We start from the raw sequence: 15,406 nt of genomic DNA, 5'->3' as shown, positions 1-15,406 counted from the left end.
ACCATTAACACCAAAACAAGAACAGGGAGGGTGGATGGGGAACTGTAGAGAGACATCCACAACTTCAGTGGAGTTGATATTCAGTGAAAAACAAATTAAATACAGTGCTACATGCAAAAGAGCAGATAAGTGTACTCAAATTCACTTGTACGTCCAGCTGATTTCAGGTAGATGTTAGCCGACCAAAGCTATGTTGATCTTCCCTGGAATGTGCATCACAATTAGAAAGCGGTCTGATGCTATCGCCCACACCCAAACCCTCATGGCCTCTCCACAAAGTGGAAGAGAGTTCCTCCTTGCGTGCTGATTTACTAGGACCACTCTGAATTGCCTTAGTCACCAAAGGAAGAGCATTTTGAAATGCCTGCAACACTAATAGGATTGTTATCTCTAGGACATTTGATATGCTACTTTGTCTCTTGGGGGGGCATGTGCCTTGGACAGCTTCACAAGAAATGCCCCCCAGCTGAGAAGCATCTGTGGTCACTGCCACTATTGGGTTAGGTAAAATGAAGTGTCTGCCCAGAAAGACTAACAGCAAATGTGTTGCTTGCAAATTAGGGTGAGCTTTACTTGAAAGGACAGGGGTCGATATAAAATGGACACTGTACAGTTACAATCCATTGGAGAACCCACAAAGCATGCTACAGGAAGTAGAACTAGCCGCTGCCTAAAACTAGTATTTGAAGTACCAACCTTGCCAGAGGAGATGGGTGGGCAAGGATGGTCTGAACCTGGTTTCAGATAGATGCAAGACTGAAAAACAAAGATACTGTTGTCGTATCCAAAACTGAAGATCAACTCCAGGCTCTAAACTGGTGTAAGTTTAATTTGGCAAGATTTCTCTATTCCCAAAGTTTTGCAAATCTGGAGCAAAATCACTTGTGGCTTGCTGTAGCAGACACTTGGAAAGAGCAGTGAGGAGCCAGTCTAGACATGAAAATCCATTCAGCCTCAAATGAGCTGCCAGTACTGCCATACATTTGGTAAAACATCCTGGGGGCTGTGGTGAGTCCAAAGGGTAGACTAAATTGGTAAAGACTGGCTCCCAGCCAAAAGCAAAGATGTCTTCTGGATAGTCTTCAGGATGCATACTATCACATCAAAATAGATGTACAGAGCACATTAACTGTCACTGTGCAGAAAAGGCAGGATAAACTGAACTGTGACCATTTGGAAACTTCTTGTGCTGAGGGCTTCTAAATGAGAATGCCAGGAAGTTTCTTCCTTTGATGAAGGGAAAGTGGTATGCAATAACCTCTGGACATTCTTGGCACACAAATCTTGCATTATATTTTCAGAGGCATCAAGGGGCAAAGAGAAATAGACCCCTGGCTGCCTCCAGAGCCAGACAGTCGGGCAGCACTTCAGGAAAGATGAAAGGGCCTGCCTGAAAAAAATCTTTAAACCCCTAGTTCTGCAGGCTTCTGCCTCCAGGGTGTCTGCCATTGATATTTCCTCTTCCTCTGGAAGAATTATCCCCATGTGAATCTTGGAAAGGTCCCCAAGATTTACAGAACTACATTACCACCCCTCTAACTCCCAGACAAGGTTCATTGAGGGATAGAAAACTTGATCCCCATAGCAGAAAGGATCTTTCCCTCTTGCTAGCTGTGGGTAAGTACATCCTTTACTGATGGCTCAAAGTGCCACTGAATGAGGCATTAATAAAGGGGGTCTTGAAGGGCTCCATAGTCACATCCAAGCAGGTCTCCTTATGGCGATACCTGAATTGGCTGTTCATGAGGTACCTTCAGCTGAGAGTGCAACAGCATCCAAGTATTTGATATAGATGAGTGGCCAGTTAAGAGGATGCCCTTTTGAAATCCTCAGCAGACTGACTCCATATTTGATGGCTCTTTTGTAAAGCCTCTCTGAAGTCTAGTAAATTGTGCCAGATAAGTGACCTCAGAGCAAAGGTAGCCAAGGTAAACTCTTGCTTTCCAAACCTGTCCAACACTCGACTTAGGCGGACGGACAAAAAAAAGCTTTGTTATGCTAGCTTAGTGGCTGCAGACACCATAGCATCAACTAGGACTCCTTTGCTCCAGTGGGGTCTGAAGGCTGGAACAAAAAACTTGTTGGGATGTTGGGGATGGGCGACTGTATCCAGCTCTTTCCATGCCAGCCAGGAAACCAGATCAATAAGTTAATCTGCCGGAGGGGATTACCAAAGACTCGAGACGATCCAGAACCAAAAGCCTCCAACACCTACTCTTCTGGCAAGGGATTTTGGGATGACCAACCACCCTGTTTCAGGACCTGTAAAAATATCTCCCAAGGATACAATATTGTCTGGTGGTGACCTGGGGGATCCATCAGATTCCTCCACGAGAGGTACCATGGGAAAAATGTCTCCATTTGCAAGTTCTCTTCTGGTGCACTTCATCTGTGGGGTTAGAGTGGTACTGGAAGAGAGGAAGTTCTACAACTGGAACTGACCATCCCTGTGAAATGCATCTGACTCGGCTTGGAACTGATGAGAAGTGGGGTAGGATCTGAAATACAAGAAAAGTTCTCTTTAGAAAGAAAAGGTCCTTTCCGCCACCTCGAAAGCTGAAGGTCCTGGAGAAGCTTTGACCCACATCCGCAGAGTGGGAGCTCCTGAAGGCAAGATCTAGCCCACCAACAGATCAGAGCCTCAAGGGCAGAATCTGATCTTAACTACACAGGGCTGAAGCTCAGGAGGGATGCTTCTGAAAATTGGAGCCAAACCTGTTCCCTCTGATCCAACGCAGAGACTTCAGTTCAGATACCAATTCCGATCAGAGGGTATCGGAAAGGACCCAGTCAAGGAAAGTCACAGTGGAGGAAGAAACTTTCTTCAGATCAAACACCGAACCTCTCCGGGATCTTGATCCTGGGACTCGAACCACTAAATGGATCAGAGAAGGAGAAAGGAGTCTTGGATGAGACAGGTGTACTCACGGATTCAATAGGAGACAGAGCTGGTAAGACTCCCATCTGGATCTCAGCTCAGAGGGACTTGCATCATCCTATCAATACCTCCTTCTGACAAACTTCTGGAGGACCTAGAGGAAGTGGTGGATGAGGGTCTGGAATGCTTCTTTGGAGTTTGAATCTGAGCAAGCAAGGTGGGAGAATCCGGCTTCATGACATTCTGGAGTTGCACTTCTAAAAGATGTACCCAGCTTCAGATCCAGGGGGGCTGTTTGATTTAGGATGGTGCAAAACAAATCCTTAGGATCCGAAGGCTTCGGATCCTAAATGTTGGTTCTGCAGATCAGATGAGGTCAGACCAGAGATTCATGGATTCTGATGGCAGCTCTGAAAGCCCTAGGGGACTTGGCATTTGCAGTGCTCCAAAGGAGCAAACTTACTAGTTTTTCAGGGGGGTTTGAGCCCCTGAAGTAGAGGGAAGACCCCTTAAAATTAGTTTGTTCTATCTGCCAGGGCTCTAGGATTAAATATAGAAGATTCTGCAAGGTGCGTGTCCAAGCACCCAGCTCCAAGGCAATAAACATTCCTTGTTGGCATCTGTGTTTAGTTCTTGTGGGCATAAGATCTCTAAAACCAGTTGGCTTGTCCAACAAAATTACAAAGGACAAACTATCAAAAGCAATAGCAAATTATAAAAATTGAGAGCTCCTAAAGAAAAGTTACCAGCAATGGTAAAATATAGCAATATCCTAGAAAAGCAAGGAGAAAATACCAGCAATGGTAGTAAGATACTATTAAAAGAATAAATGGAAGAAAGGTTGTCCGAAGACTTGGAAAGAGGAATTTTTGGAATAAACTCACAATACAAGCTCTATAAAGTACAGTTTTGTACCTACCATAAATGTAGATGTCCGAGAGGAATGCATCTGCAGTCTTTACAAATGGGTTGTCCTGTCGTCAGGCAGCCCTTCGGTCGGCCGGATTCCAAAGTCTGGGTCTGGCTTCGGCTGGTGTCGCACTTCACCCGACGTCATTGCGGCAGTTATTCGGGTATAAAGGCATCAGCCGATGCCATTTTCCTCAGTGTTTCTTGCCCCAGATGCCAGGTGCCCTCTTGGATGGCTAAATTTGGATAAATGCCAAAGTTTCCAAATAGTAGAGAGCAAACACATAAAATAAGCATGTATGTACATATATACAAACAAATACACCATAATAGATCCCCCCCAAGCTAGCTGAAGATTGGCAAATACCCTAGGAGTACCTCAGAGGGGAAGGAGGGTGGGTAATCCTGACTGCAGATGCATTCCTCTCTGACATCTACATTTATGGTAGGTACAAAACTGTACTATGTCCTTCAAGGATGCATCTGCAGTCTTTACAAATGGGTAGAATACCATAGCTAAACTAGGGGAGGAGGAAATAAGAGATTATGGTGTAGTTAGGATCCCTTGCAAAACAGCAGTGGCAAAGCCAGCACGGGATCTAGAGTATAAAGGTAAGTTATAATGCTTGGCAAATGTATGCACGGAGGTCCAAGTAGCAGCCTCTATAATGTCCTTGGTAGCCACTCCTCGTAAGAAAGCTGTGGTAGTGGCTGTAGCCCTTGTGGAGTGAGGCCTGATGTTCTCTGGAGTTTTCTTTCCATGGTAGGAGTAACAAAATTTAATGCAATTTCCTATCCATTTGGAGATTGTCTGTTTAGAAATAGGTTTTCCTTCCTTTCCTGCTGCATATGCTACCAGAAGCTGGTCAGTTTTTCTATTGTTTTTTGTCCTGTCCAGGTAGTAGCGTAATTGTCTGTGTACATCCAAGGTATGCAAGAGCCTTTCCCCCCTGTTCTGTGGGTTGGGGAAGAATGTAGGAAGGTGGATAGCCTGATTTAAAGATACTCTGGATACCACCTTAGGCATAAATGTAGGATTTGTTCTCATGGACACTCTTATCTTGATGGAAGATTAGGAAGGGTTGCACTGCCATTAATGCCTGTAGTTCAGAGACCCTTCTTGCTGAAGTTATTGCCAGCAGGAAAGCAGTCTTCCAGGATAAGTATTGTAATTCTGCTGTTGCTGCTGGTTCGAAAGGGGGAAGAGTCAGTTTTTCTAGCACAAAGATAGTCCCATGCGGGCAATGGAGGTTTCCTGGGAGGTTTTACATTTTTGATTCCTCTCAGAAACTGTCTGAGCAGAGGGTGCGAGAAGACAGGAGGATCCAAGCTGTACTCTGCTGAAATAGCTGATGCATGTATCTTGATGGAGGAATAGGACAGGCCTGTATGGAAGAGCTCCGCCAAGTACTCCAGGATGTTGGCTATGTTCACCAGTGTCACATCTTGCACCTTTGCAGTACTCCAGATGAGATATCTTTTCCATTTTGCTGCATAATTCTTTCTTGTTGAAGGTCTACGAGCCTCCAGGATTATATCTTTAACCCTTTGGGATAAATTCGGGTTAATTGCTGTTATGTAATGTTCCAGGCAGTTAGCTGCAGAGTTTTTAAGTTTGGATGCAGAATGTTGTAGTTGTTCTGTGTCAGCAGTAATGGGATCAGGGGCAGTGTCCATATTTGTCCCCAGGACATGCTCCTCAGAAGTGGATACCAATGTTGTCTTGGCCAGTCTGGGGCTATCAGAATGATCCTCGGACGTTCCTCTTTGATCTTGAGAAGCACCTTGTGCTTCAAAGGTAGTGGTGGGAATGCATATGCTGTCAGGCTATTCCAACTGAAGGATAGGGAGTCCACCTTCCAAGCAAGTGGGTGGTAAGTCCTTATGCAGAATTTCTTCAACTGGTGATTGAAAGGGGATGCAAACAAGTCTATTTGTGGTAATCCCCATTCTCTTGTGATGGTTTTTGAAGATGTCCGGATGCAGCATCCATTCGTGGGCATCTGTTGTAGTTCTACTTAATATGTCTGCTAGAATGTTTTCCTTCCCTGGTACATAAACTGCCTGTAACTGAATGTTGTAGCTCAGAGCCACATCCCATAGGTCCAGTGCCAACCGGCATAGAGGGTATGAGTGTGTGCCTCCCTGTTTGTTGATGTACCACATAACTGTGGTGTTGTCTGTCCTTATCATCAACCGGCCTTCTTGGAGAAAAGGTCTGAATGCCTGGATTGCCAATTTTACTGCCATCATTTCTTTTAGATTTATGTGCAGATGCAGCTGGTCTTGAGTCCATAGGCCTTGAAAGCAGTTGCCCATCATGTGTGCCCCCCAACCAAGGTCTGAGGCATCTGTCGTGATGGTTTGTCTTTGTTGACTTTTGCAAAAGGGCAGTCCTGTGTTTGATTGACAGGCCTGAGCCCACCATAAGAACTCTTGCTTCAGGCATGGGATTATTGGAATTTTGGTTTCTAGGCTGTGCTTGTGCTGAGACCACAAATTCTTTAGGTACCACTGTAGCTTTCTCATATGCAGCCTGGCATGAGGTACCAGAATTATGCAGGATGCCATGAAGCCTAGAGCTTGTAGCACTTTTCTTGCAGTTCGATAGCTCTGCTTCGTCAATGCCAAGTAGAGAGGAAGTTGCTCTTTCTTTTCTGCAGTTAGAAATGCCATTTGTTTTGATGTGTCCAGTTCTGCACCCAGAAAGGTTATTCTTTGGGATGGAATCAGCCTTGACTTTTTTGTATTGACTGTATATCCCAGGGCTTGCAGCAAGTAGATTACTCTTTGTAAATCTTCTGTGAGTTTGTTTTTGTTGTCCGCTTGTATCAGGCAGTCGTCCAGGTAGGGATAGATTTGAATTCCCTGAAGTCTGCAATGAGCGATTACTGATGCCAGGCATTTCGTGAACACTCTGGGCACAGTAGATAAGCCAAAGGGCAATGCTGAGAATTGATAATGCTCTGATCCTGCAAGAAATCTGAGGTATCTTCTGCAAATTGGTCTTATGGGGACGTGCAGGTATGCCTCCTTGAGATCTAGAGTTACCAGCCAAGACTCCTTGCCCAGCATGGGAAGAAGCTGCTGTAGGGTCAGCATTTTGAATTTTGGGACAATGAGGAATGTGTTTAAAGCGGACAGGTCTAGAATAGGTCTCCATTTGTTTTCTTTTCTTGGTACCAGGAAGAGCCTGGAGTAAAATCCCTTCCCTTGCTCCAGAAATGGTACCTTTTCCACAGCTCTCATTCTTAATAATTGAGATATTTGTTTTAGAGCTTCTGCCCTTTGAGAAGGTGGTAGGTTTGGCATTCCTCTCTTTCCTGGGAGTGTATGGAAATGGAACCTGTAGCCTTTGTCTATAGTCTGCAAAATCCATTTTTCTCTTGTAATGGTGCCAGTTTCTTGAAAATAATGTTAGCTTTCCGCCTAAGGGTGCTTCTAGTTGTTCCCTGGTAGGCGGTGCCACTGCCAAGTCACTGTGATTGAGTTGTTGTAGTGGTGGTGGCTGTATCCGTGCCTCGCTGGTTGTTGCCCTGCCACTGGCGACCCCTGTAGGCACCCCTGGATTGGTTTCTGCCGCCTGTTCCTGCCTCTGTGCCTTAGAGGTGTCCGGAAAGGACCAATTCTTGGAGGGCCAGTTCCTGCTAAACCTTGGAGGTTGAACTTATAAGAAATCTCACTCTGTTTGCACAGATTTTGCTTTCTCTTCCATCTTTAGTACCTGCTGTGTGGGGGCACCAAATAAATTGACCTTGTCCATAGGTGCATCCAAAAGCTTAGATTTGACATGGTCTGGTAATGCCTGTTCTTTCAACCATGCATGCCTCCTGATAACTGTGCCAGTCATGGCTGATCTAAAGGAAGCCTCCAGTGCATCATAGCCACATTTTAAAGAATGGTTACTAACCTGCTGTATGTTATGTAACATTTCTTGAACATACTTTTTATCTATAGATTCTTCTGAGGACAGCTTTTTAGTCAACTGGTCAAGCATAAACTCTTGATATTGAATCATATGAAATTGGCAGTTCAAAGCTCTAGCTGACAAAGTAGCAGAGGTGTAAACTTTTTTACCCCATCTCTCTAAGGACCTGGAATCCCTTTCAGAGGGGAGGGTTTTTTTAGAAGAAGTAGCTGCTACAGCTTTAGGGCCCTGGGAGATAGTCTCTGGATCTGCAAAAGGAGCCTTCTATAAGTGGTGATGAGTGTCCGGGACCCTGTAGTACCTATCGGGCTTAGCAGGGGCCGGAGGTAAAGTATCAGGAGCAGTGCAAACATCATTAAATGCATCATCAACAGATAGGACTGGAGGTATAGCTAAAGGCCTATGCTGTGGCAAGTGTAGAAAGGTCCTAAGCCTTTTCCTAGAGTCTGAGAAATCTTGGCCCTGCCACTGAAATTTCCCTCATAGCATGCAAGGTTTCCCCAAAGGAAAATTCCTCAGGAGGAGAGGCTGAAGGGATGGACTCCTCAGCATCAGAGTCTTCGTAAGGAGAATAAGAAGCCTCAAGAGGGTCTGTATGATCTGAGTCATCCGAGGAATCATCTGTGGCTACTGGCTCAGGGGGCTCTGCTCTAGGCCTTTTTTCTGGAGGAGGGAGAGGCCCTGTCTGGATGAGGCTGGGCTCCACGAATTAAAGAGATGAGATCCTCTGCCAAAGAAAGCATATGGGAGCTGGTGCTGGGCCTGTGAGAGGGGGGCTTGGCAGGCACAGGTTTTGATGCTTTGGCTGCCTTAGCCCTGGCAAAGGCCTTAATAGACATAGCTGGAGGAGGCCAAGCAGCTCCACGTGCAGGGGTAGAAATATCTAGGGGAACGGTGTCTGATAAATCCTGTGAAATCGCAAAAGAAGGTTGGATTTCAGAAGCCGTTTCTACCAGGATAGAAGAGACCTCGGTAGAAGGCAAGTTATCGGCTGAAGAAAGAACCGCTTGCTCGGTTTCGGCCGAAACAGAGACACTCGTGGTTTGCTTAACTGCGGTTTCGGCCGAAACCGCAGACCGCGAGTGTCGGTCCTTTTCTTTGCATTTTTTGGTTATTTGCGTAGGAGGATCCGACTGCATAATGTAGGCAAAATCGGAGCCGAAAATCTGTTCAGCAAAGTCCGAGCGACGTCTAAGCGTCCGTCGGTTAAAAGCACAGGCTAGACAAGCTGCTACGTCGTGGTCTGGGCCTAAACAATGTATGCAATAGGAGTGGAAATCCTTATGAGGTATTTGTTTCCCACAAAATACAGTTATTAACTTTCTCTGACATCGGCTGAGGCAAGAAAGTCCCCAACGGGGTACTTAGCTTTATAGAAGTCTTCGTAGTATTCGGTAGTAGTAATCTCTGGATCTGACCGACCAGCACTTGCTAACAGCTTCTGCTTCGGGCGCCACACGCAAAGAAAGACGGAGGAAAATGGCGTCAGCTGATGCCTTTATACCCGAATAACTGCCGCAATGACGTCGGGTGAAGTGCGACACCAGCCGAAGCCAGACCCAGACTTTGGAATCCGGACGACCGAAGGGCTGCCTGACTACAGGACAACCCATTTGTAAAGACTGCAGATGCATCCTTGAAGGACATCTGCTCAAGAATGGAACTTGGATCTGTTCAAGATGACAGCAAATTAGATCTGAGGTGACTGGGTGGAGTAGGGCATTGAGTAGAGGGAGGAGCTGGAGCCAAAGTCTGGCATATACACGAGAGTCTAATCACAGGATCAGATCAGGCCCAGTACTTAAGAGGACAGGAGATCTGGCGGTTATACTGTCCTGTCAGAAATGTGGCTTGCAGTTTACTAATAGAGGAAGCGTACAGTAACTGGATGCTATACATTTTCTGGCTTCTATCAAGGAATGATCTTACTGTATTGAACCTAGTTTCTGGTGTGTTTTCTTCATGGCTTGGTTAATGTGTTGATCAAATTCCAATTACCCTGGATGTGTAAATAGGCTGGAAGTCTGTTGCTGGGATCTGTGAAACATTGCTGCAGGCCTAAGAGAAGCAGCTAGAATTGTTGAAAAAATTAAAGGATACCTCTGTAGGAAAAGATTAAAGATGCGAAACAGAACATCTGATGACATTAAAACTACGAGGAGAGAGAGAGAACACTGAAGGCCCTTAACTACCAGAGGAAACAGCAACCTAGAAGGCTAAGAATTTAAAAACAGTAGAAATACAACTGCAGCAAGAAGAAATTAGAAAAACCTGTAGATCTGGAAGACAAAGTACAGTTTTGTACCTACCATAAATGTAGATGTTAGAGTGTCTTCACTGCTGCAGTCATTACACTTGAGTTATCCTGCCGTCAGGCAGTCCCGCAGTCAGCCAGAGTTCCAAAGTCTTGGTCCGGCATCGGTTGCCGTCACCTCCTCCCTGACACCAGTGCATCAGGGGTATACAAGCAGCAGATGCCATTTTCTTCAGTTTCTTGCCCCAGATGTCAGGTACCCCCAAAAAGATAGGCAATACATATTGCTTACACAGCATACAGTACGGTAAAAACAAAACCTTCAATCACCAGCAAATACACCACATAGGTAGTAAAGTGTAGAAAGTTAGATAAGACCCAGCTAAGAGAGGGTATGGCAGGAGGGTACCAGGACTGCAGCAGAACACTAACATCTACATTTATTGTAGGTATGAAACTGTACTATGTTCAGTGTTTCACTGCTGCAGTCATTACACTTTGGTAGAATCCCAAAGCTGAGTTAGGGTGGCTGGTTCTATAGAGGATTAGGTGTGGCTATGAGGCCCTGCACCACTGCAGTGGCAAAGCCAGCTCTGGATCTGGAGTAAAGAGGCAAGTGATAATGCTTGGTAAAGGTGTGCAATGAAATCCAAGTTTCAGCTTCCAAAATGTCTTTGGTAGGTACTCCTCTAAGGTAGGCAGTAGAAGATGGTTGCCCTGGTGGAATGTGGTCTGTTAGATGGTACAGGTTTCCCATGCTATGTGTAGCAGAACCGGATACAGTGTCTTATCCACTTTGAAATGGTCTGCTTTGAAATAGCCTTTTCCTGTGATCTTGCAGCATAAGATACAAACAATTGCTCAGTTTTTCTGAAAACTTGTTTTGTCCAAATAGAAGCGTAATTGTATGTCCAAAGAATGTAGAATTCTCTCCCAGTTATTCTGTGGATTCGGATAAAATGTTGGCAAGTGAATAGTTTGGTTAAGAGCCACACTGGATACCACCTTAGGCATAAATGAAGGGTTTGTTCATAAGGAAACCCTGTCTTGGTGAAAAATTATGAAAGGCTCCACTGCCATTAGTGCCTGTAGTTCTGAGACTCTTCGTGCTGAGGTTATTGCCAATAGCAGAACAGTTTTCCATGATATATTTTAATCATGCTGAATTGGCTGGCTCAAAAGGAGGTAAAGTGAGTTTTGCCAAGACAAAATTGAGGTCCCAAGTAGGAGTTGGTGCTCTTCGGGGCAGTCTTGTTTTTAGCCCCACTGAGGTACTGCTTTAGCAATGGATGAGAGAAAATAGGAGGATCTGTGTTGTAATGAGCCGAAATGGCAGAAGCGTGGATCTTAATGGATGAGAAAGATGGTCCTTTGTCCAGCATCTCAGTTAAGTATTGTAGCATCTGAGGGATGTTCGGGACAAGAGGGTCAAGGCTTTGAGCCTGGTTCCAGGCACAGAATCTCTTCCACTTCTGAATAAGATTTCCTGGTGCTAGGCTTCCTGGCCTCCAAAATGACATCCATAACAGCTTTAGATAGAGGTGTTGTCAGTGTGGCTAATGAATCTGCCATGCAGCCAGGGATAATGTTTTTAGCTGACTGTGCAGGATCTGGTTTTGTTGAGTCAGGTGTGGAATTTGAGGTAAAATCCAAGGTGGGCCTTGAGCCAAGTTCTTTAAGATTGGGTACCAGTGCTGGCGTGGCCAGTCTGGAGCAATCAGAATCATCTGTGGTTCGTCTAGTCTGGCTTTTAGGAGTACCTTGGAAAAGCCTAAACGTTTATGCCTTCCTACCACTGCCTCTCCTTTCAAACTGAAAAAAAAGAGCATCCACTTTCCATACTTGTGTGTAATAAGTCCTTGTGCATAATTTTTGTATAGTTGGCAATTCAGTGGGGAGGCAAAGAGATCTATGTCCGGGCACCCCCATTTTTGCATTATCATGCGGAAAACTTCTGGATTTAATTTCCACTCGTGAGGATCCATGATGTTTCTGCTTGGGTCGTCTGCCAGAGTATTGTTCTTTCCTGGCAGGAATTGTGCTTGCAGATGAATTTAAGTTATAGCTGTGTTCCACAAGATCATGGCTTGACTGCATAGGGGATAAGAATGAATGCCCCCTTGCTTGTTTATGTACCACATTACTGTGGTGTTGTCTGTCTTTAATAATGGTCCTGGATGCAGGTGGTCCTTGAAAGCTGTTAGGGCATTTTGTACAGCCAACATCTCTTTTTGACTGATGTGAAGATGCATTTGGTCTGTGGCCCATTTGCCCTGAATACATTTTCCTGTCATATGAACTCAACAGGCGTAATCCGAAGCATCTGTTAAAGTCTGCTTGGCTGTGGGAAGAGTGAAAGGCTGACCCTTGTTGAGGCGACATGCCTGTGCCCACCATCGAAACTCCTGTTGTAGGCAGGGAATTAGCGTTATTACTGTTTCCAAGCTGTGAGAGTGTTGACTCCAAACACTTTAGGTACCATTGTAATTTCTTCATATGCAGTCTGGCATATGGAATTAGTAGAATGCAGGATGCCATGAATCCCAAGGCCTGCAGAATTTTTCTTGCAGGGAGTTGGGACTTTGTTGCCATGATTTGAAAATACTGAGTCAGCTGTCCTTGTTTGTCTGGCGTGAGATAAGCCATCTGGGCCGTTGTATCCAGATGCTTTAGAAGAATGTCCTTGCCCTCTGCTTGAATAAGGCAGTCGCCCAGGTATGGATATATTTGAATTCCTTTTTGTCTGCAAAATGCAACTACTGGTGCCAGGCACTTTGTGAAGACCTTGGGTGCAGTAGATAAGCCAAAGGGCAGTGCAGAGAATTGGTAGTGCATTGAACCAGCTATGAATCTATCTTATGCAATTTTGTCTGAGGGACATGCAGGTATGCCTCTGAGGTCCAAAGTGACAAGCCAAGCTTTCTTGCCCAACATGGGAAGGAGCTGCTGTAGTGTCAACATTTTTGAATTTCGGAACATCCACGCAAGTATTTAGAATGGAAAGGTCTAGTATGGGTCTTCAGGCTTTGTCCTTTCTGGGGTAAAATCCTTGTCCCTGCTGTGGTACTCTTTGAATAGCTCTCATGTCCAACAGGGCTGTAATTTATTTTTGTGCCTCTGCCCATTGATTATGTGGCAGTTCTGGCATACCTTTTAGCCTTGGTAAAGTGTGAAAGTGGAACCTGTAACCTTGAGACAATATTTAGCACCCATTTGTCTTGGGTGATTACTTGCCCGTTTTGTGAAAAAAAAGAGCTAGGTTTCCCCCCTAAGGGAGCTGCCAAAAGGTAAGAGTTTGGCATTGGAAGGGGGAAGTCAATGGGACTGTTTCCTGCAAGGTTGTGACTTGTCCTCACCTCCTTTTGGGGAGGAAGCACCCCACTGTCATGGTCTGTAAGAGTCTTGGGGCTGAGATCTGCCTCTTGGGCGTCTGTAGCTGCCTCTTTGTGGTCTGACACTGGAAAGGACCAAGTTTTTGTAGGCCAATTCCTTCTAAATCTTGGTGGCTGTACCTGTAAGAAATCCTTCACTGTTTGCATAGATTTTGCCTTATCCTCCATTTTCTTCAGTACCTCTTCTGCCTTAACACCAAATAAAATATCTTGCTGTAAAGGAGCATCCAATAATTTTGCCTTAACATAATCCGGTAAGCTTTGTTCCTTTAACCACGCATGCCTTCGAATCACAGATCCTGTAACTGCTGCTCTTCAAGAAGCTTTTAATGAGTCAAAACCACATTGCAAAGTATGCTTTCCCACTTGCTCAGCTGCATGCAATAAATCCTGCATTTCCTTAAAATCAGGTGGTTCTGCACTTGTAATTTTCTGTTTTAACTGTGACGGTAAATAGTTAAAGCATGTGAAATTGGCAGTTTAAAGCCCTTACTGCTAAAGTTGCAGAGGTGCAAACTTTCTTCCCCCACCTGTAATGCTCGAGTGTCCCTGTCAGGGAACTGGATTTTTAGCCGTGGAGGCCTTTACCCCTTTGGGACCCTGGGAAATAGTTTCAGGGTCAGCAAGAAATTTGTGAGAGTCAAGAAAGTTTCCCCAATGGGGTACTTGGCTTTATTGAAGACTTCGGATCTGAAAATCGAAACTGATATCAGGAGACTGCCGACCGGCACTTGCAAACTGCTTTTGCTTTGGGCACCGTGCGGCAAGAAAGACTGAAGAAAATGGCAACGGCTGCTTCTTCTATGCCCCTGATGCACTGACGTCAGGGAGGAGGCAACAGCAACTGACGCCGGACCAAGACTTTGGAACTCTGGCCGACTGCGGGACCGCCTGATGGCAGGATAACCCAAGTGTAATGACTGCAGCAGTGAAACATGAACATCTTAGACAACCTTTGCTTTACTAATGCACCAGGAAGGCTGGAAGGAAATTACTAACCTTCATTAGGCACATAAACCAGAGGACTGATTTACCGGAGGGACATTTTAAATGAAGAGGTATTGAAGATACAGAACTACTCCTAAAAGAAACCATCCTACCAGCCACATGCACCAAGCAAATCAGACAGTAGACAATGCCTTAGTTTTAGCCCACCAATGAACATTCCCCACCCATAAGTAATCCCAAAATATTACTTGAATAGGATAGGTCTGCAGGAGGCAAAAACAGAGAGACTCAAAAAATCCCTACAATCATGAAGCAAGAAAAAACCTAGCACAGCCAGGTCTTTTGGGCAACAAAAGACCAAGCTTTCAAGCGACACATCTTGGACAGATTACCAGAGGTAAATTAATACATCCAACTGTAAAACCTTAATCCCCTTCTGTAATGGGAAATGTGCAGTAGTTTTGCTAGTTTTAAAGGTTCTTAAATTCATGTACTCCACCTGCTCAGCATAGGGCCAAGAAAGTTAACTTTTCAAATAAAGTTTTATAGGAGCCTACATTTAAATTTTAAAGCAAAGATCCCCTTCCTGGAAGATTTAAAAGGGTAAAGGTAACAAAACGGTTGAATGACGAAAACTGGGATTAGGTAAATGAATGCTAAAATACAGCATTATGTGGTGCACAGAGCAGGTAGAGAAACTTGCAACTGAGAAGGGTGGGGGAAAATTAAGCTTTTGCTCAGGATGCAATTACAAGCAGATGTTTTACCAAGCTAGTGCATTACAGAAAAAATACATGCAGCTGTCTTGTGGGGGCAAGAGGGGGTAATGGCAAGTATAAGCTGTTTAGGAAAGTGCAAGATTACTGTAAAGGGTAAAAAGTGACTACTCAATCGCAATCTTATAGATGACAAGAACATGGGGGGGTGGAAGATATGCATTAGTACAAAACAGTCTGAACTTTGCTGTGAATAGTTATGACTGCACATTGTCCAGAGAATGTACTAGAGGAATTCATATGCAGTCATTAAATACATGGATAGTGAAATTGTACAAGAGAAAACAGCAACGAAAGCAGAGCAACTGAAAGTTAGCTTGA

At 44.8% G+C, this 15,406-nt stretch overlaps 1 protein-coding gene across 1 annotated transcript in view; it reads right to left on the bottom strand.

The window, feature by feature from the left end:
• LSM14B (LSM family member 14B) overlaps positions 1-15,406 on the bottom strand; it is a gene marked incomplete in the record, with an annotated part of 815,052 nt that overhangs the window by 226,097 nt on the left and 573,549 nt on the right.

The sequence above is a fragment of the Protopterus annectens genome, chromosome 12.part0 (assembly GCF_019279795.1).
Source record: "Protopterus annectens isolate FY-2018-M chromosome 12.part0, PAN1.0, whole genome shotgun sequence".
Taxonomy (NCBI): Eukaryota; Metazoa; Chordata; order Ceratodontiformes; family Protopteridae; genus Protopterus; species Protopterus annectens.
Note: the sequence above shows the minus strand (reverse complement) of the source record. Positions and strands in the feature narration are given on the sequence as shown.